The sequence below is a fragment of the Pipistrellus hanaki genome (genome assembly GCF_964339955.1).
Source record: "Pipistrellus hanaki genome assembly, chromosome: 14".
In the NCBI taxonomy this organism is placed as follows: domain Eukaryota; kingdom Metazoa; phylum Chordata; class Mammalia; order Chiroptera; family Vespertilionidae; genus Pipistrellus; species Pipistrellus hanaki.
In genome coordinates, this window is record NC_140516.1 from 32312658 (window position 1) to 32336410 (window position 23753).

At 45.1% G+C, this 23753-nt stretch overlaps 1 protein-coding gene across 1 annotated transcript in view; it reads left to right on the plus strand.

The window, feature by feature from the left end:
• The first annotated feature begins 6582 nt into the window (after positions 1 to 6582).
• Positions 6583 to 23753, plus strand: part of PCGF5 (polycomb group ring finger 5) — a 94496-nt gene continuing 77325 nt past the window's right edge. The window contains exon 1 of the mRNA XM_084904358.1: positions 6583 to 6676. The gene's annotated coding sequence lies outside the window, so the exon portion shown is untranslated. The remainder of the gene's footprint in view (positions 6677 to 23753) is intronic.

Below are 23753 nucleotides of genomic sequence, written 5' to 3' on the forward strand. Positions count from 1 at the left end.
AATATTTACTATGAATCAAAAAAGACCAGATGTCCAAATATAAACAATCAGATGCTCACAGGGCAACAGGCACTCGGGGAAAGCAAGGGAACATGGAAGGCATGGAGTATCAAGTACAATTTAGAAATACAGTGGGCCAAAGACTAACTCACAGAACACCTGGAAAGGGACATCAAAATCAGTAACCAGGGGGTTTGTTTTGTTTTGTTTTAAGCATCATCAAAGGGAATAAGACAGTAAAATCAGACAGTTTTGATGATCATGGAACAAAAAACTGCCTTAAGGGAAGGAACTGAAATAGTAATAGAGACCAAAAGTATGATTTCCTGGGACACCACTAGGGAAATTCCCTTTTCTAAATTGTCTTTTGAGGCAGAAATGTCTGACAAACAAACAGAGCTAGACACAGAGACTCTTTTGTCCTGACCATGAGAAAGGACACATGTAAGTGTAAGCACAATCTGAACAAATCTCTGGGCTATCACTATGAACTGTTCTTGGGTCAGAGATTGCCTAAGTCCGTGGTCGGCAAACTGTGGCTCGAGAGCCACATGAGGCTCTTTGGCCCCTTGAGTGTGGCTCTTCCACAAAATACCACGGCCTGGACAAGTCTATTTTGAAGTGGCCTTAAAAGAAGATTAAGTTTAAAAAATTTTGGCTCTCAAAAGAAATTTCAATCGTTGTACTGTTGGTATTTGGCTCTGTTGACTAATGAGTTTGCCGACCACTAGCCTAAGTAATTCCCATTTTATCAAGAATACTGCAGGGCCCAATGAGGATGAGGGGGCCTGGGTGAGTACAGAGCCTTAGCAGTGCAAGAACCACTAACCATCCTTCCAGCCTGTCTTCGGGAAGCAGACACAAGTGGTACCCAGCAAATTGGACTATCATGAATTTCTTGTCTCTTGCTAAAATGATGGTAAGGCTCAATTTCTGAAAGAAATCTGGAAGGAAATCAGAGAAGAGGTTTTTCTCATTTCTTTAAGGTGATAATACTGATAATAAACAATAATAGCTACCATTTACTAAGTGCATTCTATGTCCCAGTCTGTAGCATACAGGTTTGTTCAGATTTCATTGCCCAGCTCTGAGTCCTGGTTCAGTCATTTCTCGGCTTGTTGATATTGGGAAAGTTATTAAACTTCTTTGAGTTTCTTTTTTTTTTTCTTCTATTTACAAATAATAATGGAATCTATACTGTAAGGTCGATAGGAGATAATTCATTTAAAGAGCTTAGAATAATACCTGTTGAGAGTAAGATCTCAACAAATACTAGCCATTATCAACTATTATTGTTAATTGCTTTACATTTACTATTCCATTTGATTCTCAAACAGCCCCATGAGTTAGGCACATATGCCAATAATAACACCAGTTAACAGACCAAGCACATCGCAGTTCATAGAAGCTAAGCAACTTGCCTAAGGTCACACAGCTAGTTACTGGTACATATTTCAGAATTGGGAAGGCTTGGCAAAAATAAACTTGTATTTGATTGGTAGTCTAAATGCATGTTGATTTTGATGTTTATATGTCAAAATAGAATTGTTTTATTATAACTGTAAAAATATTGGATCATATTAAGATGGTTCTGCTATAAGAGAAAGGTTGGAGGGAGACAGAGTTGTGAAGAGAAAATGCCCTGAACCGTGGGCCAGTTCACTCTAGGAAGACAAGTCAGAGAGGAGATACCCAGAAGTGAAAGAGGAGGTCTGAAGAAAGGAGAGCCAACCATCACTCGTATTAATCCTAAAGGGCACAAAGGATAGTGGTGAGGGGCAAAAATGGGGCAGTCAGGAGGGCAGCTGGTGATGGAAAGTTCACCTTTAGGTGGACAGAGCGTGGGATGAGAGCTTTGCCACCAACATCTCTGTGCCTCAGTTTTCTCTTTTATCAAATGAGTAGTTAATCTAGAATTGGTCCTTTGGGTTCCTTCCGGCTTCCTAGAGGAAACATATAAATGAAATAGAAGATGTAAATGAAAGAGTCAGTGAGTGATCAGGGTATTGAGTCACCAGTCTGGCTTTGAAGGAAAAGAGAAAAATGGTAAAAGAAAACTGTGCCTTTTAAGAAATGACTTGAGCAGGATCATTAATATAGCCACCTGTAGAAACAGGCCATCTACCAATGAACCCAAGAACTCTAAAGCAAAATGGTTAACAATGCAAGTCAAATAGCCTTTATTTCAGTTTATGTGAAGGTGTTAGGAGAGTCCAGATGCCCCAAAAATGTATTCCTGACCTTCTTAAAATACTGCCTGGATTTACACCCTTAAGATAAACCCCTTTGAATGTAGTTTGCATCGTAAGGTGCACATTTCTTTCACATTCAGCTGTTGACATGCTTTGCGGTGAACTAATGTAGCGGCTGACAACTAGCTAAGGACAGTCTGCTGCGGAGACGAGGATTTGGAGTGGGAGGAGGAGGGACGCTTTTGATATGTGTGGCATTGCTCACGTCAGTTGGCTCAACAATACATGGCTGTGTCTGTTATCCTAAGCTAGGCTCTAGAGATAAGTAAGGTCCAGGGGCTTCTAGTCCAGAGGAGAGATTGCACAAAGACCATGGTGATGAGGAGTTTTGAAAAGTGAAACCAGGGACTCAGAAAGGAAAGGCGGAGGGACAATGAAGATCCTCTCCCATCACAGTTTGGGTGAAGGATTGGACACTCAATTAGAACAAGGCTTTTTCTTGGTCCCAGCGAATTCCTCTAAGGAACTGCCGAAATTGAAGCGGGCGGTTTTCACTCTGGAGGTTGAGGAAGGACAGATGATTCAAATGCCTTTAGTTCCATGATTTTTCGAAATGTGGATAGTGCTTTGAAATTTGAAATTGTAAAACATGGCTGTATCAGAACGTGTAAACCATATTGCCCACTGTGAAATGCATGCCCGTTGCTAATTTTTCATGACCCCCTTCTCTCTGGAAGGACACAGTGGTACTGATTGCACAGCAGGATTGCCTGCGCAGGTGGCAGAGGAGGCAGCAGGAAGTGTGAGGAATGGGAGCCAGAAGGACTACTGAGAACTTTAAGCAGCAGATGGGAAGAGAACCATATTTTCACAGGTGGCCTTCAACAGCACCCTAAGACATAACTTCCAGTAATGGGGATAACTCAGTTATGGCTGACAGGACTTTGAGGGACCAGTTCTGGCTCTGGTATTTACTAGCTGAATAGCCACGGGAAATCATAATAATATTCACTGGGCATCAGGCCATGCCTTTTACTCGTAAAAACATTTAATTCCCACAAACTGCTGAGGTGGATTCTATCATTTTTTTTCCTATTCTATTAGCTGAGGAAACTTAAACTATACAAATAGCCTAACATTTGTCAAAGCAGGGATTTGAATACAGGTAGTCAAATACAGGTACTCAAACTCTAGTGCTCATGTTGAACTGTCTTTTAGCCCTCCCCTCACTTAAAAATGGACATGTTGGGCCAATATCTAGATAATGTCTTTCTGGCTTTAAAATACTATGCTCCTAATTTTATGAATGACATCTCTACTCAATAGAGCTAGGGTTAATCTGAGTTTCTGAGTAGTTTGTCTTAAAGAACTGGGACCTAAAAGCAAATTTATGGAATCTGGCTTTACTTGCTAGCTGTCTTTTGAGTTTCAATTAAGTTGGATGGTAATAGTCACAAAGAATGCCCTTCCTTAACCTCCATTTACCGAAATTCTACCTATCTTTCAAAAGCCAGCTGAAATGCCACCTCCTCCAAGTACCTATTCTCAATCGTTGGAGATTTAGAATGGAGATGTATTAGACTCTAGAGGGTTGGGATTTGGGAGAAAGATGGGTGCTAATGAAAGAAAAAGATGTAGAATAATGGAGAAATAATGGAGGATGACATATAGATGAGAAAGGTAGAGACCTGTCACAGAGTTGAAGGCAACCTATGCTAGCAAAGCCTTCTCTGTGATGGGCAATAGTAAAGCCACCAAATTTATATTCAACTAGAGGCCCGGTGCAGGTGCACGAATTCGTGCACAGGTGGGGTCCGGCAGGCCCACCCAGATAGGGGCTGGTTGGTACTGGGAGGGCAGGGAGGAGGGGACGCGGGAGGTTGGACAGACAGCCCCTCCTCCAATCAGGGGTTGGGGGAGCCAATCAGGGGTGGGGGTTGCTGGGGGGAGGGGCCGTGAGAGGTTGGGGGTACTATCAGGCCTGATCTGGTCAGTTGGCCTCCACAGTGCATGTCATAGCGACTGGTCATTCCCGTCACTTAACTTTTATATAGAGAGATGGTGCCCAGCTAATAGATGTGAGTTGGACATTAAATGAGATAATGTGTTAACAACAATATGATAGTTCTGAATCCCATTGCCTCCCACAGGAGCCTTTCATCTCTGTCAGCTGAAGAAGGCTGCCATCCTGCCCAGGCAGGGGTAAGACAAGCAGAGGTGAGAAGAGACTCCTTGGGGAAAAGAGGTCAGGAGCATTACATGTGAACACAAAGAGGAAAATGAGAGCCAGAGACAGGACAGCCAGAGAGAAAAGGGAAATATAAAGGCATCATGTTAGAGATGATGATACATGATAAAGAAGAGAATAGATGGATAAATGGAAGCAAAAGGGCAAAGAGGAAAAATAAGAAGTTCATGTTGCCCTGCAGGCTCTGAGAAAGAGCCCCAGAGGTAACCAGGTGCAGCGCCCATGCTGCGAGTGCTAGTCACTTGCCACCTCTCTCTCAGACCCATTCTCCTTTTCCTGCTCATCTCCAGGGCATTTCTCTGGGAGGCAGCCCCAGCAGTAGATGCATTTCCTTCTAAGCTCCAGCTCCCACTGGACAAGCCCTTCATGGCTCCAGCAGCCTCTTTCCCTCGTCCCTCCAGCCCTATAGGGAGGAGCTGAATCCAGTACTTGCTAATCGCAGGATTGCCTCGCCTTCCCCTGGTTACACATCCAGTTCTTTCAACTCCTGTGTAACTAAGCCACGATTGAATTGTCTGGGCAAGAAAACTTGACTCTCATTTGGATTCACCCTCAAAGTCCAAAGACAATTTTCCCAGAGGAAGCAGCACATCATGAAAGAAAGAAATCAGCCATCCTGAGAGTCAGGACGGCTCAGGGTCCAATTCTCCAGGGTCTGATTGGAGAGTGACACTGTCCGAGTTGAGGGACTCTGAGTCTAGAAATTAACTATAAAATGACTGCGTCCATGGCCATGCATGTCTATTCTTCCCAAAGTACTATATTCACTTTGATCATTTGAGCCTTAACTTAAAGAACATCTGCTTTTTCTTCCTCCCAGGTTATGAAGTGCCCATCATGAGTATAGAGGGTACAGAACTAAATGTGATGGGGGCAGGGGGCAGACACAGAGACGTAGAAGAAATGGAGGGCATTCCCAGTTTTTTAAAGTGTTTGCTTTTTTGCAAAATGAGGTTCGTGAACCCTCTCTCAGGAGACCCTCTTGATAGACTGGAGTTTTTCTAGCCCCAGCAGAACTGCAGACACTCAGACAATTGCATTCTTGCAGCGTTCATCTCTCCCATCTTCAGAGCCCGTTAAAACCCGGCTCCTGTGCCTCAGGATCCGCAGACAGTGGGGGCACAGTGATGCCAGCAACAGGGCATTCTGCGCGTGAAGGGGTGTGTGGGGGGGGGGGGAGAGGGGGGCTGCACTTGTTAGACATGCTGAGTAGATGAGGCTTTGACAGGTGGAGGGAGTCCTGGGGTTTTCTGTTTCCTGGCCGAGAACAGAGTGGAATCAAAATCATTTGTGGAAGGTCAGAGGCATCTGATGAGGTATCTGAAGACCAGGCTCATTGGGGTGCTGGCTGGGCAGTGGAGAGGAGACTGAAAGGGAGAGGCCCAGCCCTGGGGACTCAGACGAAAGGATTGGGGCTTGAGGACATGGGGAGTCATAGGAGGGTCTTGAGCACCACGAGGCAAGGTCACTCCTGGGGGTGGCACCTTTGAATGCTGCGCAGGGGGGCGGATTACCAGCAGAGAAGCTGGAGACGGGGAAGGAGCCGCATCCCCAGGGATGGCTTAGACTGGAAGGCTGGGGTGACCATCACCCAGGGGCCATATCAACATTTGAGCTGCTTTTCCATCCATTCAAGGGCACCCTTCCTCCGTCTGGGAGGCGGGGAGGGGGGGTGCGGAAAGAGCCTCTTCTCCGGTGAATGGATACAAAGTCTCCAGCATCAGAAGTTTCTAATTTCCCCCTCCCTGCCAATCGGCCACTACAGGTGGGCAACTGTAAGCTCTGGGCAAACGTCTGCAGCCGGGGTGGGTCCCTTCCAGGCCCCGGCGCCGCTGGGGGTGGGGGCCGAGCCCAGCAGGGCGCTCCGGGAGCTGCGCGGCGGCGGCTGGAGGAGGCCAGGCGGCCGGCAGCCAGAGGCTGTGCCCCAGTTTGTGTCCAATCAGGCCGTGCGGGCTGTGCCCCGAGCCGGGCGGCGATGCGTAAACAAACCCGCGGCGACTCCTCCGCCCCCTCCGCGCTCGCCCTGCGCCCGCCGCCCGCCCGCCCCACTCCTCGCGCCCGCCCGCCCGCCCGCCCGGCCGGCCCAGCCCCCGCCCCGCGCGGCTCGCACCCCCGCCCCGCCCCGCCCCCGCCGCGCGGGCCTCACCTACCGCCCCCCGCGCGCTCGCTCCCGCACCACGCGCCGCCCGCCCGCCCGCCCGCCCGCCCGCCCGGATCGCGGCCTCCGGAGAGCGAGGTAAGGGCGATGCGCGGGCGCCGCGGCTCTGCTGCCCGGCGCGGCCCCGGGAAGTTTCTGACGCCGCTGCTTTCCGCCGGGTCCGGGGAGGCCCGGCTCCGGGCGCGCCCGGCGGGCGGGCGGGCGGGAGGCGGCGGCGGCCGGGCGCCCGGGGGTCACAAGTTGCCCAACCTGACCGGGCGCGGGCGGCGCGGCGGGAGCGGGCGCGGGGCGGGCCCCCGGGAACTTTCTCCTCCCCGGAGGGCTTCCTCCCGCCGCGGCCGCGGCCCCGCCGCTCGCGCCGCCGGCCCCCGGGCGGAGGGAGACCGTGCACTGTGTGGGGAGAAGCTGACGCAGTTGGTGACGCTCGCTGCTTCCTGGCGGGGACCGGCCGCGGCAGCGCCGTCTCAGAGGAGGGACCGGCCGAGCGGCCGCCGCGCCGGCCCTGCCTCCCCCGCCGGGGACCGCGCTCCCTCCCGGGCGCTCCGTGCGGGGCCCGGGGGCCGGGAGCGCACGCATCTGGCCCCGCCGCCCGCCGGGGGGCCGGGCCCGGCAGCGCGCGCGGCTTCCGTCCGGATCCGCTCGAGTTATTATATAAGATGCTAAGATGTCACGGAGGGAGAGGGGCGAGCGGGCGGCGCTTTGGCGGGGAGCGGCGGCCTGGCGCGCGGCGGGAGGGGCGGGAGGCGGCGGCGGGGACCCACCTGTGCGCCCTCCGCGCCCCCTGGCCGCGCGCGTCGGAGGGAGGGGGGGTGGGCAAGGGGCGCCAGGATCTGCCCGCCGCCGCTTCCCGGACTCGGACCCGGACCCGGGAACTCGGATAGCTGCCGATAGGTGCCTTTCCTCCCGGCCCCCCGGCCTGGCTCCGCACGTTGTACTTGGAGACGTTGATCTCGCACGGAGGAAGCTGCGTGTGCGGCCGTCAGAGCGCCGCCGGGAGCGCGTGGCCGCGGGGGAATGAATCATCGCCCCGCGGAGCCGCACCGATGATTCACCCGGGGAAGGTCCCGCCGCGCGCCCCTGCCCCGCGGACAGCGGCCCCCTGGCAGCCACGACGCCTGGAGGGGCGGGGGAGAATGCCTGCAAACGCGGAGCGGTTTATTTTTTTTCTCCCCCTTTTTCACAGTTTGGGGGGAACTTTGGGGGTGCCAAGTGGCCCAGGTTTCCCCAGGCCTGTTTGTTGCACGTTCTTGGGAGGGTAACCGGACTCCTCCACCGGGCTGAATGAATGAGTCGGCGGAGGAGCGCTGATTCGCTGCGGGGCTGGGACTGTCTCATTCAGGATTTGGATGGTGTGGAATGAGGTATTGGGCTCTGAGAGAACCTTCTAGGAACCGCCTCTACTTAAGTCCCTCTAAAATGATTAGCAACTTTAAAAGTTAGTGGCTCTTAAAAGAAAAATGAGCGGCTCCTAAGTAGAGAAGTCCTACTTGAAGATTTAGGTGGGAGTTTGTGGGCTCTTTTTTTGGGGGGGGGGCGGGGTGGGGGTGAGGGTGGACGGTGATAGCCAAGTCCTAATAGTTTGCCATTAATAGGAAACTTGATCGTTGTGACCTCCCTGTGAGATTAAGAATAAAAATTTCTCATCACTTAGGACTTAGCAAGGCCCTCTTGGTCACCTGAAGTAGCCTTATGTCCCTCACTCTGAGAACCATTTCCTAGTTCTACTTCCTTTTCTTCATAGTATTTCGTCGCTATATGAAATGACTTCATTTAGAGTTGTTCTTTTAAATCCCGTTTCTTTGCATTGGAACGGGAGCTCCACTCTGGCAGGAATCTCTCTGCCTATTCTGTTCACTGTATATAACTACCACCGAGGACTGTGCCTGGCACATAGTCAGCATTTAGTATTTGTTGACTGGTGAATACGTACATTCTTTTTTCCTGATTTCTTGGTAGAAGTATCTTTGACAGTTGAAATTCAGAGCCTTTCTGGGTCAGGCACTAAGAGAGGGTACCGTTCGAGTTTTTTTTTTTTTTGTTTTTTTTTTTCATCTAAGTTTTTTGGTTGGTTGGTTTCCTCCTCTGTGCCGTGTTACCTTACAGCACAGGATGGTTTGCACATCCCCTCCGAAGATGCTGAGTCTGCAGAAAGAGAAGGTGTGGGGAGCCTTGTCAAAGAGAAAGTGTGTTACCGTGTAAGTCAGTGATGACGATTAAAAATATTATATGTGCTAGCTGGGGGAAAAAAAAGCGAGGATATTGAAATGAAATCTGCAAAGTCTAGTTCCCATTGCAATGTGTTTCCACTGGTATTTAAAATAGTGATAGTTCATCGTCTCCTCTTCCCACTGCGTGTGCACCAACCCCACATCTAGCTGCAGCCTGGGAAGGTCCATAGCAGATAGAAGTTACGAAGTATTAATGTAACTAAATGAATACAGGATTTATATCTCTGCAGAGCTCCTAACTCTGTTGTTAATGCCGCTAACTTAACTCCACAGAAGACTAGATAGAAGTTACATATTTTAAACATCTTGAGTGGGTTGTAAAGAATTAAAGCCATAATACTAAGCCAATGATATAATGGGAGAATGATTTGAATGTAGTGCTTCATACCACTTCCTCAGCGGGTAAACTTGACTTTGTGATTGATACATACTAAACTTGGGAAGCACATCAGTCTACCTTCATCTTGTGGCGGCATTTTTAGAACTCGGCACTTCCAAAGTCACTTCTAAAGAAGGCTGGGCATCCAGCAGTTCCCTTCCCTTCCAGAAGCATAATCTCAAGAGTGAGCTCAAGGATCGTAGAAATGTAAAGCTAAAAAGGACCTTGAAATTGCTTGGCACCAGTCATTGCTTTCTACCAGTTGCTTTCTGAGGAAGTGAAGAGGCTGCGAGGTGACTTGCCCAGGGTGCAGGTGGAGAGGAGAAGCCAGGATTGTCCCTGAGTTAGCCAGAGCTCCCCTGGGTGGGGGAGGAGTGATTTCTACCCGTAGTTGATTGATTGCCTCTTGCTTAAGAACTCTCAGAGAGTAAAACTCTACCTTACTCAGTTTTGGACCTTCCCATGTGTCTTGGCCATCTAGGGGCTCAACAGATACTTGTTGAGTGTGGTAGGACAAACAGTGTGTTTAAAATGGAAAGCATACTTAAGAATGGAAAGCATGTATCTTTTCCAAATTGAAGAGGTTTTCTGACGGAGTCACAATGTTGGCAGTAATTAACCTTAGAACTTTGATAGCAATGAAGCTACTATTGAGTTTTCCTGCCTCCAGGATTTCAAACAAAATGGCTTACGACTTACAAGTGTGTTACAAGTGTGCCTGCTTGCTTAGCATAATTACTCACTGGTGGAGAAACAAGTAGGAAAGACACCTGCCACAGTGTTTAATTAGAGAAGCCTAAACTTTGTAGCCAGATAGATGTGGGCCTGAAGCTCAGCTCTGGCCCTCACAGACAGGGCTGGCTCTCTGTAGCAAGTTACCTAACTTTTCTGAGCATCCTCTCATCTCTAAAGAGGATGGATGTAATACCACTTACCCCGAAAGGTTGTTGAATGAGTGGGATAACTTAGGTAAAGTGCCTGGCGTACACTGGGCCCTTAATAAACTGTGATAGCTATCATTGTGATTTCTGACTTGTGTGATCATGGGAATAGCTTAAACTCTCAGAGCTTCAGTTTTCTTACCTAGAGAATTAGTGGTTGAGATGGGGGGGGTTGGGGAGGGTCTTAAATGATCTCTTAAAATTTTGTCCATCTTAAGAAACCAATAAGAATGCACAACTTTCCTATAATTTTAGTTTAAATAAAATGATTCATATTGATCTAACAAGAGTAACTACAAAAAAAAAAAATGGTTAGTTTCTAGGCATTCCTAAGAATTTAGCATAATGAGTTTTTGGTGATATTAAGTATATTTTCATTATTTTATGTGCTGTGTAATGGATACGAAGTTAACTTAATATTTCAACCTCTCAGCTTATATACAAGGCAGTATACAGAGTGTACAGATTAATAAGCCATGGACACCCTTTCTGTGAGAGCATAAGAAAGGAAACCAAAGGCTGAATGTTACATGGAAGAACTGGTAGAGAGGCATAGCAACAATGCTTTGTGATTTCAGAGAAGGAAAAATTGGAGAAGACTTAAGGAATCTTGAGCAAAGCAGTAAAGAATTGGTAGGACTTCAACTGGCAGTGATGTAAGGATCAGCCTGTTTTAAGACATGAAGGATATCCAGAAATGGAGGGACAAAAAGCTGGGGACAGGATCGTGGGACAGAAGGCTTTAAGGCACTGTATGGTTAGGATCATATTGTGAACACCTTGAATGCTGGGCTAACGAGCCTGTTCCGTAGGCAGTAGCTAACCATTAAAGGTATTTGAAGTGGAGGGAATGATGTACTAGTCATTAAAGCTGTGCTTTGAGAAGATTGATCTGCATTGGAGGAGCAATGGGTAGTCCCAGCTCGGAAGCTATTAAAATCGTCTCCAGAAGAAAAGCAGTGAAAATCTAAATTAGGGTGGGGGGCAGGTGGGTCGGGTATGACACTGTGCAAGTAAATGCAAGAGGACTTGTTGGCAAATTGGGTGAGGGAGAAGTCAAAGATTGAAACAGAAACTTGGGATGGGGATGGAGAGAAGTGTAGTGAATGGCCGGTTTAGCAAGAACAAGGAAAAGAGAGAACTGGGAGTATGGAGGGATGATTCTGAGGCTGGTGGCAAAGGGTTATGAGGAACTTTCAGAATCTCTTATCCTCGTGGAGGGATCAGTTATGAGCAATTATGTAAATTCTAAGTGTGGCTGAATTTGAGGATGGTGAAGTGACAAAGGCATGAGGTAGAAGGTCATTGAACCTCAGGTGTTAAAATTGAGCCACGGTGTTAAAATGATCATATATCAATGTTCGTGTCTTTTAAATATGCTGGCATACATTTATTATTACAGCCTTTCTGAGCTTTTAGACCATAGAGTGGAAAGTACCTTACAGTTATTCCTTCCTTTAAAAGATGAGGAAGCTAACATCTTTTAAAAGACTTTCTGGAAAGATTGCAACTTTCCCAGATCACAGAAGTGTGGCAGAGCTGTTTCTGGGGGAAGAACCTGACCCTCAGTTTAGTACCCCTCTGTAGGACAGTGGGAGGAATTAAGGTACCCCCTGCACAGAATCTGAGAAAGCTTCCTCACCATGCAGCTTGCCCACACCATTGTTTGTGGGCCCGGAACTCCACTGCGGAGCGTTGAGGAATCCAGTCCTTGTGTTCAGACTTCCAAACCAAGGAAGGTGATGGCATTTTTGAGGAGGACTCATGAAAAGCAGCAGTTCTTCCTCACCAATCAAGGAACAGATAAGAGTTCGGCCGATAGACAAAATGTTAACTTTATTATTGATGAAGGTTGGATCAGAAAGCTTAGCTTGGTGTGAAGCCCAAAATAGTCTCATGCGCCATCTACAGCCTAGTCCAGACTTCGATTCTATTTGGTGAGAAGTTTGAGTTCGCAGAGCAGAAATACCCATGTTTCTGCCTTTCACTGTCCAGGTACAGGGAAAGATGGAGGCCAAATCTCTCATGGCTAGTATATTTGATTGAAAAACTCCATCCATTTAAGAACTGAGAAACAGAGCCATGGCTGCCACACACCAACCAAATGAACGGCTCCACCTCATGGGGAAGGAGATGGTGCAGGGCAGTGGTCGGCAAACTCATTAGTCAGCCGAGCCAAATATCAACAGTACAACGATAGAAATTTCTTTTGAGAGCCAAATTTTTTAAACTTAAGCTTCTTTTAATGCCACTTCTTCAAAATAGACTCGCCCAGGCCGTGGTATTTTGTGGAAGAGCCACACTCCAGGGGCCAAAGAGCCGCATGTGGCTCAAGAGCCGCAGTTTGCCGACCATGGGTGTAGGGCAAGCAGACAGATGTGCATCAGGAGTGTGCCTCCTTTGGAAACTGTGAGAAGGGAAAGAGGCATTCGTTCTGCTTAAACATAAAGTCAGTGACCACTCCTAAGCTTCCTGTTTTCATTTGAGTTAAACAAACTTCTGAAACAGCAGGTGAATTTTTATTTTAACTAGAAATGAGTGTAATGACTCAGAATGGTTAATTGATGACTCAGATTTCATAGCCGTACCCAGTGAATCTTCCCTTCCCTTCAGGGAATGCCAGGGGGCCCACAGATGTCACAGAAACCACCAGCTTTCATACTGTGTTGTTGAATTCAGAACTTGAAAGTTCTTTCTCCTGATAAAATATTTAAGGAGCCCTTATTGGACATGGGACGCCTGGAATCAGTCCTGATTCTGTCACTATTAGTGACCCTACTGATAACTACTCAGTGCCTTAGTTTCCCCATCGGCAGCATGGGAGAAAGTACTACCTGTTCTATTTCCCAGGGATTCGTCCTGAAAGCTCTTTGCAAATAAATAGTCTTATGCAAAGGTATCCATATTACCTTAAGGGATGCAAGGTTTGGGGTTTAAGAACTCTTTTAATTAACATGTTTCACATAAAACAACAGAGATGACTAGTGAAGTTTGGTGGGACTCTTGTTTAGGCATTGAAGGGTAAATCAGGATGACCTTTCTCCTTTTATCACTGCCAGTGTGTCTAATAATTATGGCCAAGTGAGAGGAAAGCCCTGTGCTTTCTCAACAAATGAGATTTCTGCCTTTTCATTTATTTCTGGTAACTGCTCACAGTCTTTTTATTGCCTGGCTAGTGTGGCGCAGGGGTTGAGCGTCAACCTATGAACCAGGAGATCACGGTTCGATTCCCAGTTAGGGTACGTGCCCGGGTTGTGGGCTTCGTCCCCACTGTGGGGCATGCAAGAGGCCAATCATCATTGATCTCTCTCTCCCTCTCCCTTTCTTTCTGAAATCAATAAAAATATATTTTAAAATGTTTAAAATCCTTTTATTGTAAAATATATAACTTCTAAAATGTAAATGTACAGTTCAGTGAATTATTAAAAAGTGAACATCTATGTACCTACCCACCCAGCTTAAGAAATAGAACATTTTAATCTCCCCCTACCCTTAGGAATCCCTTTTCTTTGTTAGATCCATGGTTTTCTTCTCAGGAAGGTCATGAGTAGTAGCTAGTCAGAGGCAAAAATAAGTATTGACAGGTCTAGAATATGTGCTTCTGGGTGGAATTACACCAAAGGTATAATATTCGTTTTTTTTCTTACTTTTACTCTGTAGTTATTTCTTGTTTTATAACTATGAATTTGGTGTTTAGGACAAGTTCTAGATTTCTCAGCCTTCAAGATCAAAGTCTTTAGGTTAAGAGTAGTCACTTTTGTATGTCTGGATGGGAGAGGAAAAGTTGTGATCCTTTAGATATGAGAAAAGGCCTGTGCTTAATTATTTTTTAAATGTTCTGATCTTCTCTCCTTTGCCCATCTTTGGAAGCAAAACAGCTAAGACTCCAATATTGATGATGACTGGGTGCAGGAGTCAGACGTCTTCCTGGAAAGTACTTGATCACTATCAAGGCAAATACCTTTCAGCTCAGGCCACCACCGATTAGATATGAAGTGGCAAGAAAGGAGTCAAAGCAAGCAGCTTTACTTCATGAAAATCTGTATTTTCTTGGTTTAATTGTAATGTTCTACATTCTCCCATCTTTTAAAACTAAAAGGGTTAGTAAATCGAAAGTCTTTTGGGGCACCTAGAAAAAAGGTTTTCCTGATACATGTTTTATAGTAAAAAAGAAAATGATAAACATTGAAATAATTGGAAAAGTTATCTTCGTTAATCTGGTGTGTCTGTAAAAACAAAAATTATGAGTGTTTAAAAAATTGGCAAAGGCTCATCTCTTGGGGCAGTTCCTATAGTTGTAAGATTTAGTTATAAGGACTTTAGGTTAGAATTTGGTGGACTGAACATGTGTTTACTGCCAGTCCGTCCCGAAACACCACTCTAGAAATGGCAAACCTGAGAAGAGGCAACAGCAGATGGGAGATGCCAACTAGTTTTTGGAGGATGAAAAGCAGAGAGACCTGGGGCAACTGACTTCGTGTAGCAGAGAAAGTTGATGCTGAAGGGCCCTTGAAGAAGGAGGTTGTGAGTAGACACTGGGAAGAAACAGCCAGTTTATTTCCCCCACCTCAGAAAGGCTCTAGAATTAGAGGCTTTGCAGTGGGGCACAAGGCTGGCAATAAGGAATGGATTGGAAGTCTGTAAATGGAACCGCACCCTCAGTTAACTTTCCCCATTGCATACAGCAAGGTGAAGTCCTTGCCGGAAATGGGGCATTTCCCCCCCCCCCCCCCCCCCCGAGAAATTGAAGTAAATGAAAGGTATCCCAGATTTAGGGATTTAGGGATTCCGGGCAAAAAAAGAGAGGAATAGTGAAATGCTCAACTGAAAACAGGAACTTAATGAACTTATATGTATACCAGACAGTGAGACCCTGTGTTCTTTTCACCTGTCCTGATCTTAGGATACCTAAGTAATTACCTACCCAGGCAGGACACTAAAGGATCCCTCTCTGGATAAAATGAAACCCCCTAGAGAAAAGTCCTATAGATTCTATCATCTGAGATCCCACAATAACAAAACTGACTTACTGCCCATTCTTCCTGTGGTGAGCCCACTAGTCAACAACTCTACTCTATTCCATGAACATGGAACTCTCAAAGAGCTTTTTAGTGTCTTACCCTTAAATACAAATAGATAGCCAATGAGTATGGAGTATGAGACATTTAAAGGAAGCATTTCATTTTTTAAAAACACAGAAACAAGAAAAAGTATGAAAAAAAATCGAGGAAATACAATTAGTACAACAGCACTGGAACATATAGACTGAGTATCAGCCTTGACTGCAGGAGAGGCTGGGAAACAGTGGTGATATAACTATGTGCAGCGACTGAAAGAGAGTAAGCTGGTGCATAACAGGGCATCAGCAGTGCTATGAGTTACAAAATTAAATTTGAAAGGTAATAAATCAAGAACTATCAGTAATATATTATTTAGGAATATATAATTAAATATCAAATGAGATAGCTAAATGATTTTTAAGTAGGTTGCCTTTGGGAAGTGAGTGGAGTGAGGGTTTCGGGGTGAGTGGAGAGGTGATGTGGGTTTCTGCTGTGTTTTCATTTTAAGCCTGGTAATACTGTTTGAGTTTTTACATAATTTGTGTGGGTCATGTTGATAAAAATAAAACGAATGAGAAAAAAAGTAATGCAGTGCTAAAAAGTGGATTAGGGCATTGATCCGTAGACCACTGGTGGTCTGTGAGGTCCAAAAGGTTGGCGACCGCTGGATTAGGGAATAATTTTGAATGGATCCGGAGCTTTAAAAAGTGAAGATCCTTCCTCTGAACTGTGATTCCAGCCCTCTAATGATTCTGAGAGATAGAGTGAGGTCTGGAATTCCAGTTGTGAGGAAGGATTCTAACTTCGAAACAACATTTTTAACTTTTAATATATGCTTTTTAAAAATTCAGATGATTTCCTCCATCCCATGATTCTGAATTGGTTTTCACTAGGCCCCAAGGAACCAGTAATTTTTAAAAGAATCACAGCTGCTTCTGACGTATAGGTAGGGCTGGCTACTAGCCCATGGTTTAAACACCTTTGTTTCTTAAAGGTTTCTTGTATTCTTCCTCGCCTCTCTCATGCTTCTGCTTCAAGTCCCATCTTCTCTGTCTCTCAATTCTGAACTAATATGGTCTCTTCGGGGTCAGAGGAGTAGGAGGGGAGAAAGGGAGAGGTCATTGGGGCAGCCATGACTAATGAGGATGGCTGTGCCAAGAACCAATATTTGTTTCCTTCTATTTTTCAGAAACTGCTTTAATTGATGACCTTATCTTGAATTTCCGAAGGAGCAATTTTAGAGCTCAAGTTCGAGCAAATTTGAATTTAATAGCATTATGCTGTGCCTTTGTCTTCAGTGTGGCCTCCTGGGACTCAATCAGCTGCACCCTCAGATTGCCCTCAAGATCTTTCACCTCCAGTTTTGGCCCTGGTGCTCCTAGCTGTGATCTACTGGGTGTCCGTCGATAACAACATTTTGGTTTTGCACCTGGGATCACGAGCAGTTTTCATAGTTCCCAAATTTTCTGTGAGGCAATTCTTAGCAAAATTGATTAGCAAGAAAGAATATTGGAATTACGTATTTACCAAGGTTAGACATCTTGTTGTATTGGCCTTTGACTGGAGATTTTGTACATGGAAAAGAAAAAATGGTTGTTGTGTGGATGAGAGAAATATTTAAGACCTCAGAGAAAAACTGTTGTTGTTGTTGTTGTTTAATCTAACTTCAGATTTTTAAAAACATCAATAATTACAGGGATACTTCAAGTTTCTTTTGTCCTTTTTCCTGGGCCCATTTCCTGCCTCCCTAGACTCTCCGGTTCTCATGAATGGAGTATATCTTTGATCTCCTTGTGACAGTTGCACATCAAGCCAGACTGCGATAGCACTGGCCTCTAGCCTTCTGTCCAGTACGTAGGGAGCTGTCCTGACAGTTCCTGAGGAGTTACTTTACACCTAATGCATGTATACAGCTGGGCCAAGGTGAGGGATCGATTCATCTCATCCATAAGTCTTATTTAGAGCTGGCCCACTTGGCTGACTCCTCCAGGCCAGTGCTTCTCACACTTGAACGTGCACATACATCACTAGGGATGGCATTACATGGCAGACTCCAATTCATTCATCTTGGTGGGGCCTGAGACTCTGCATTTCTATGAATTCCCATGAGATGCTACTATTCCACAGATCACACTTAGGGAAGGAAGGGTCTAGCTGATAGTTCTCAACCCTGGTTGCTCCTTAGCAAGAACTATCAATAGTATGTTATTGAGAACCATCCTTAGTGTTCCTGACTTAATTGATCTAGGGTAGGGCCCAGACATAATATACACATGTGTGTGTGTGTGTGTGTGTGTGTGTGTGTGTGTGTGTGTATAAACTCCCCAATTGACACTAGTATGCAAGTAGGATTGAGAGCCACTGTTAAGAGCTCTGTACACTTTTGCTGTGTCTCAGAGGTAAAGCTCTCATGTGGATGTTGTAGCAACCTGGGAAGCACCTTCTGGAGCCTTGATGATATGAATCCACCTGCTTTATGGATTGCTGGGTTCCTGGAGATGAGGTGGAGGTGGCTATCAGAGGGGCATACCTAAGAAGAAAAACCGGCCTTTTCCTTTTCATAAACCCAGGTGCCATCTGATACAGGAAGGATAGTTGAAGTGATGAGTAAAATACGAAGTTGGCATATCTTTATTCAGGGGATCCTTCTGTTTCCTTCACCCTTTTAGTAAGAGATCATGGAAAAAATATGTTATGAACTTTGATGCTTTTTTTTTTTCTTCAGAGAAGTCTGTAAATTTATTTCTTACTATTTCTACACATTTACTTTGGGGTCCTAACTTGTCCTAAAAATTGAGTGACTTGCCATCTTGATGAAGGGGCTGTTTATTCTCAGGGGCTTCCAATGCTAATGGCAGATTGATGATTCGATTTTCTCAAAAATCATAGGGCTTAGCTCAGTTCGAAGGTTAATTGTTTTGTTATTATAACAAAGATGTTCCTAGAAGCAGATAATACAATTTTATGTATATTAAAAATTGTTAATTACAGTTTCTTGGAGGCAGTCAACTTTTCAAACTAGCAGATTAAAATTAAATATAATTATGCTGCTAAGAAATGGGAATCCTCTCCTCTGTCTCCTCACCATTCAATGATACAAAAGGCCTTTGATTTTATTTTCTTAAAATTATCTTGTCTCCCTCATGGCCACTGACTTCGGTTAATTCTCATTCACGTTCATTGTTCATTTGCTCAATGGACCACCCTCCCTCCAGCCTTGTCCGTTACGGTCCTTCCGCCAGAGTCCTCTCTGGTCTCCACGGTCCTCTGTGCCTGAGGATAAAGTTCAAATCTCCAGGTGTCATCTAGAGCCTTCTGACCTGGCCCTACCTTTTCTCCACTCTGCCACCCGTCACTTCCCTCCGTAGCAGTTTATTCACTTCTAGGCTGAGGACTGGGGAGGAAATGCTGGAGGTTCTGTAGAAAGATAAAGGCATGAAAGAGAGGTGTAGGTGAGTGGGAGGGCAAGTAGCACAAGGAGATGAAGTACCATTGCCTGGTGGCAGTGAAGGTCCCCTGAGATAGGTGGTGGGCATAAGGGGAGACCACCTGGCATTGGCTTCAGGGATACAGGCGTGGAGGAGCCGGCGTTTGGTCAGCTGCCCGACTAAGCCATTCCACATTGTCTCTGCTTTTGTACCTGCTGGGTCCTCCATCTAAAACATATCCCTTATCCTCTTTGCCTGGAATAATCCTTCTCTTCCCTTAAGAAGCCCTGATGATCATTTTCTTCTCCTTCCAAATGGTCTTTTGTCATCTCCGTGGAATTTGGTCATCTCCCTCCATTCTGCCCCCATTGTTCCATTCACCAGCCACTGTGACTGCACTTACCATTGCTGTGACAAGCGTCCGTTCATTGCTGTCTCTGCTACACTGTGAATTCAGCAAGGGCAGGGGTGTGATCTTTTGGTGCCTCCGTTCATAACACAGTCCCTGACATGGAGTACCCACTTATTAGTATAATAAATGCTGGATGAATCAATACAGGATTTCTCTGTGAAGTGTTGAGAATCTGTTCTTACTGAATAAGGATCATTTTAAAAGTGAATTCAACTTAGTAATATATGGCGTGAACCATTTTAGGGCCTTAAGTTTTAGTCTGATCTACCCCTACCAAATATCCAAGTTAGATCTTTTTAAATATACACATATTTGTGGAAGAAAATTAGATCAAAGAGTATAACTATTAAACGTCTGAGATAACAAACATCATGAGGGCCTGCACAGTGCCCGTGGTTTATCTGTCCTCCTTCAGGCGGGCCTCTTTGTCTGGTAGGAAACAGGTTAAAACCTAAGAAACATATGAGCCAGGATTGAACACATCCATATTTTCAAGTTGTATTGAAGTTAGCAGTATCAAAATGTAGTTTTCAAAAGGTTTTTTTCCCAATCACGTAGAACCATACAGAGATTTTCACTACCAAAACAATTGCATACAGTTGACAGATGAATAAAACCCAGGGAGAAATTCAGGGTACCTTTTTTCGGAGGTAATGATTTTTCTGTAGGAGCGGAGGGGACTTGGGTTCTGTCCTGATGTGTCATTAAAAAAGGCTGTTGTGTCAGACAATGTTTCCCACCTCTCTAAGCTTTAGTTTCCCCCATGTATAAAATATGAGGTTTGGTCTAAATTATTACCAAGGTCATTTTGAATCATCTGTGATTCTGGAAAGTTATGAAACACAGCCGGTAACCATGGTGAGGAAAGTTGATTGGTGACTCCAAAAATAGACTTATTTTCTCCCTCTGCCTAACATTGATGCTCTCCCATTGAGTAAATCATTCCGTGTGTGTTGCCTTAATAAACCAATCTCTTTTTTCCCCCCATAATGAAGAGTTATCAAAAGTGAATGAAAGATTGCCTTAAATACCGAATAAACAAGCTCTTGTTTTAAATATAGACCTGAATTATTGTGCGCCTTTGCAGTCCTGTTGTAGGTATTCAGAAGGCAGAAGGTGGTGATTTAGAAACTATTCCACATCAGTTCCTGCTAGTTTGTGTGAGAACCCTATTCCAAATACGCCTTATTTATTCTTCCCTTAAAATATGCTTTTCTTCGTTTTTGCCTTCCTGCTGGCAACAAGTCCATATCTGTAAAAACAGATTTTTGTCACAATCTTTAAGTAACAGTTGTTTTTTTTCTGACTAGCTGTGTGATATTAAACAAATCACTTACCCTCTCTGAGCTTCAGTTCCTTTCTGTATAATGTTGGGATTTGATTTCTAAACTGCCTTTGACTCCAAAATTATTTTTCTTTATAACTTTGTCATCCTCTATCCAGCCCTAAAGTGACTGATGGCAATCGGTAATCTTAAACCTCAGCTAATCTCTGTCTCTTCTCCTGGTATTTCCTCAAGCTACTATGAATAGTTCGCCTGCTCCACAGGCATTTGTAGAGGCTTGTATGACAATTTTATTCCATTTATTTTTCTGTGCATTTTGAGACCAGATCAATTCAACAACTCAAATTTATTTTACTTGTATATCTGGGTGATAATATAAAAATAAATTGTTCTCATTTTTGTAGAAATAATAAATATTTTTTTCCCAGCATGCATTGCCGTAAGTCTTTGTTAATGGGAATTAAGATCAATAGGTACGATTGATCTTAGCTATGGAGCACATTAAAATATCAGGTCTTTGATATTTACCCATATTCCTCATCATCAATCAGGAATCTGTTTAAATTAGTGTTTTCAAACTGTTGAAACTAAAAAAAAAAAAAAAAAAATCTGTGGAAACAGGATTAGAGAATGTTCTAGGGTGGGTTAAGTTTATCTGTTTATTCAAGAAATACTCTTTGAATGTCTACTGGGTAGTCATTGGATTATCAGTGAACAAAGTTCCTTGATGTAATAGAGTTATTTTCTCTCAGGGGAAGACAAACAATAATAAGTATTAGTTATATGGTTTGTTATAAGATGATAAGAGCTATTAGAAAGATGAAAAGGTCAATCAGGAAAAGGGGAGTGAAAGGTGGGTGGGGAGTGGAGAGCTGGGTTGCAGAGGAAATGCCGTGGTCAGGGAAGTAGGTGTGGTGGGCAGAAAGCCCCCTGAAGATGCCCCGCCCTAACCCCTGTAAATCAAATCCCATGGTAAAAGGGACTTTACAGCTTTAATTAAAAGTGTTGACCTTAAAAGATGGGGATCATCGTGGATTATCCTGGTGGTCCAGTCTCATCAAGGGAACCCTTAAAAGTAGGGTAGTGGTTCGAGTCAGAGAGATGTGGCTGAAGTTGGAGGGATTCAAAATCTGGAGAGGCTCAACCTACTCAGACTGAAGTGGGTGGGTGGGACATGAGGAAAGTATGGGAAGAAAGCAAAGACCAACCCCTGACTGATAGCCAGCAAAGGAACAGGACTTGTCCGAAAAAAACCGAATCTAGCCAACAACCTGGTGAGCCTGGAAGCAGATCTATCCCCAGAACCTCCCAACAGGAATGCAGGCCCACTGACGCCTTGGTTTTGGCCATTTAGACTCTGAGCCGTGGACCCGCTGAGCTACGCTGTACCCAGACTTCTGATCTGCAGAACTAGGAGGCAACATGGCTGTTGTTTCAAGTCCCTGAATCTGTAGTAATTGCTCACGGCAATAATAGAAAACTCATACAAGGGATGAGGCAACGAGCCGAGGGTGTTGGGGAAGAGTATTCCATGCAGACAGAACAAGGAGAGCCAAGTCTTACAGTGAGGTCCACCTGGACCAGGGGTCTTCAAACTACGGCCCGCGGGCCACATGCGGCCCGCAGAGGAGTCTGATCCGGCCCGCCAGGTTTTTTGGGCAGTGAGCGCAGCCGAGGTGTTACAGTAGGAATTAGTAGTTCATATAGTCCGGCCCTCCAGCTCTCTGAGGGACCGTGATCTGGCCCCCACTTTAAAAAGTTTGAGGACCCCTGACCTGGACTGTTAGACGGACCGCGTGTGGCCAGTGTGGCTAGAGTGGAGAGAGCAAGGGGACATGTAGCAGGAGATGAAGCCAGAAAGGCAATTAGGGTGGAAAGTAGAGACCATTGAGGTCTTTGGCTTTTATTCCAAATGAGCTAGGGAGACAGTGCAGCATTTTGATCAGAAAAGCATTATCTTTTGACTTAATTTTTTTAAAGGGTCATGCTGGCTGTTCTGTAAACAGACTGTAGAGGGGAAACTGGAAGACCAATTAGGAAGAGACAGCAGAAATTCTACTCTGAATGGTGGTGGCTTAGACCAGTAGTAGTGGAGATGGTGAAAAAGTGTCAGATTCACAATATATTTTGAAGACCAAGTCTAATTCTTTGTGACTTTGATGTGGACTATGAGAGAGAGGGGAGTCAAAGATGATCTATAGTTTGGGGCCTGAACAACCAGGAAGATGAAGTTGCCATCAACTGAAATGTGGAAAGCTGCGGGTGGAGGAGATCCAGGCTAGAGGGGAGAATTGGAGTTAAATTTGGACATAGCAGGGATGATGTGTCTATGAGACATCCCTTTGGAGATGCAGAGTATGGTAAGTAGAATCATGGCCCTCAGATTCCCAGAACCTATGAATATGTCATCTTAGGCAGCAAGAGGGATTTGCAAATGTGACTAAATTAGAGACCTTGAGATGGAGAGATTACCCTGGATTACCTGGGTGGGCCCCATATAAACCACCTGAATCCTAAAAAGTGAAGAAACTTTCCAGCACTGGCCAGAGGGAAATACAACTCGGGGAGGATTGTCAGAGGGATACAGCATTGCCGGCTTTGGAGATCTAGAAGAGAGGCATGGCAAAGAAAGGAATCCTCTCCTAGGGTCTCAAGAAAGGAACACAGCCGTGCCAGGATCTGCGTTTAGCCAAGTGAGACCCCTGTCTGACCTGCAGGAAGTTAAGACAATGAATTTGCATTGCCTTAAGCCAGCGATTTTCAGCTGGTGTGCATGTGGCCAGAGACATACTGGTATGCCACAAGAATTTTTGAAACATTTAATAACTGACTATTTAGTCAGGGGCACTGACCTCTTTTACCTTACTTAGATTGTCAAATAAAAATAAAAATAAAATCAATGGCAACTAACACAATAGCCATCTGATTTGAATGAATCAAAATTATACCTGTTTTTTTTGTGTGTGTGTCAGATTGGCAAAAAAATATATGTTTTGCTGTGCCCTGAGATGAAAAAGGTTGGAAATCATTTTGTTGAGCCATTAAAAATGTGTGAAAATTTATTACTACCGTCATAAAAAACTAACACCGTGTAAGTGGTTGGAGATAAATCTGGAGGTGAGGAGGGAGAGTGTTGAAAGCATAGAGATGGCATTTAAAGCCAAGGGACTGAATGAGATGGCAATAGAATGAGTAGAGATAGAGACAAGGACAAAGCATTGAACCATTTGGCAGTCAACAGCCAGAGGAAAGGAAGAAAGAGGGAAATAGCAAAGCACCTCAGGAGTGATCAGGCAAGGAGGTAGGGGGCAAAGGAAGAGAGGGTGAAGCCCTGGGAGGTGAGCGAGGAAAGCAGATCAAGGAGGAGAGAATGATCGCTTATGATTTAAGTAAGTTAATGAGTTAAGTAAGAAGCACCCAGA